General features: G+C 41.1%; 1 protein-coding gene across 1 annotated transcript in view; it reads right to left on the bottom strand.

Annotated features, from left to right (window-relative positions):
* The window catches only part of LOC128695949 (streptococcal hemagglutinin-like), a 77,394-nt gene extending 77,378 nt beyond the window's left edge, over positions 1–16 (bottom strand). The window contains exon 1 of the transcript XR_011393053.1: positions 1–16. This exon is cut by the window's left edge and continues 700 nt beyond it. The gene's annotated coding sequence lies outside the window, so the exon portion shown is untranslated.
* Positions 17–1,844: the final 1,828 nt, after the last annotated feature.

Below are 1,844 nucleotides of genomic sequence, written 5' to 3'. Positions count from 1 at the left end.
AGGTGTGATTTTCGCAGTGGATCTCACCTCATGTAGATATGGCAACCACAAACAGTGCGCACAAACTTATTATACACATATTTACACTTTTATGTGAGTGTCAGCGAGGTCCACACCTCACCTCTGAACATATTTAACAATATTCACACACCTGCCTTGTTGCTATACCAGTGAAATACCTCTATGTAATTGATTGTGTAATTTACCCAACTAAAATTCTCTTAAAAACTACTTTTGTTTATTGTCATGGTAATCACCTCATTAAGGCAGCGTCCCTTTATTTCGGAATTACTTTGTTATAGGAAGTCGGGACCGTCCGAAGACGATGCTCGAATAAATACATATCCCCCCCAAAAAATAACTTCAATACAGTTCTCCGTTATCAGTCTACTTATGGCGATATGTAAATGACAAAGTCAGAAAGGGAGTAATTGAAAACTTCATAAAAATAACGTTTTAAGTGTACAAAAGACTTTCTTCAAGTCCATAGAATATACTTGGGAACACGTGATAATTCTCGTATAGTCGGGAGGGAGGAGAGTTAACTTAAGGTGGTAATACTGTAGCTTAACTAGAGAGAGAGTCTCGATGACAGTTTGTGTTTAGTACTGTTGCAGAGGGTTTGGCTAGTAACTCAGGTTGACACATTGCAACACCTTATTACGAGCCCCACCTTGTGTTACGTATGACAGGAAGCCCATGCTGTGATATATGACAGGGAATCCATACTGTGATATATGACAGGAAGCCCATACTGTGATATATGACAGGAAGCCCATACTGTGTGATATATGACAGGAAGCCCATACTGTGTGACATATGACAGGAAGCCCATACTGTGTGATATATGACAGGAAGCCCATACTGTGTGACATGACAGGAAGCCCATACTGTGTGACATATGACAGGAAGCCCATACTGTGTGACATATGACAGGAAGCCCATACTGTGTGATATATGACAGGAAGCCCATACTGTGTGATATATGACAGGAAGCCCATACTGTGTGATATATGACAGGAAGCCCATACTGTGTGATATATGACAGGAAGCCCATACTGTGTGATATATAACAGGAAGCCCATACTGTGTGATATATGACAGGAAGCCCATACTGTGTGATATATGACAGGAAGCCCATACTGTGTGATATATGGCAGGAAGCCCATACTGTGTGCTATATGACAGGAAGCCCATACTGTGTGATATATGACAGGAAGCCCATACTGTGTGATATATGACAGGAAGCCCATACTGTGTGATCTATGACAGGAAGCCCATACTGCGTGATATATGACAGGAAGCCCATACTGTGTGATATATGACAGGAAGCCCATACTGTGTGATATGACGGGAAGCCCATACTGCGTGATATATGACAGGAAGCCCATGCTGTGATATATGACAGGAAGCCCATACTGTATGATATATGACAGGAAGCCCATACTGTATGATATATGACAGGAAGCCCATACTGTGTGATATGACGGGAAGCCCATACTGTGTGATATATGACAGGAAGCCCATACTGTGTGATATGACGGGAAGCCCATACTGTGTGATATATGACAGGAAGCCCATACTGTGTGATATATAGTCTCTGATGTGGGACCCTGTCAAAAGCCTTACTGAAGTCCATATACACAATATCATATTCATTACCATGATCTACCTCCTCAAATACCTTAGTGAAAAAAGTTAATAAATTCGTAAGGCAGGAACGCCCCTTTGTAAAACCAGCATGGTTTTACAAAGGGGCGTTCCTGCCTTACGAATTTATTAACTTTTTTCACTAAGGTATTTGAGGAGGTAGATCATGGTAATGAATATGATATTGTGTATAT

Source organism: Cherax quadricarinatus, chromosome 41 (genome assembly GCF_038502225.1).
Source record: "Cherax quadricarinatus isolate ZL_2023a chromosome 41, ASM3850222v1, whole genome shotgun sequence".
NCBI classification, from domain to species: Eukaryota; Metazoa; Arthropoda; class Malacostraca; order Decapoda; family Parastacidae; genus Cherax; species Cherax quadricarinatus.
The sequence above is the reverse complement of the archived record's forward strand: the minus strand, read 5'-3'. Positions and strand labels throughout refer to the sequence as shown.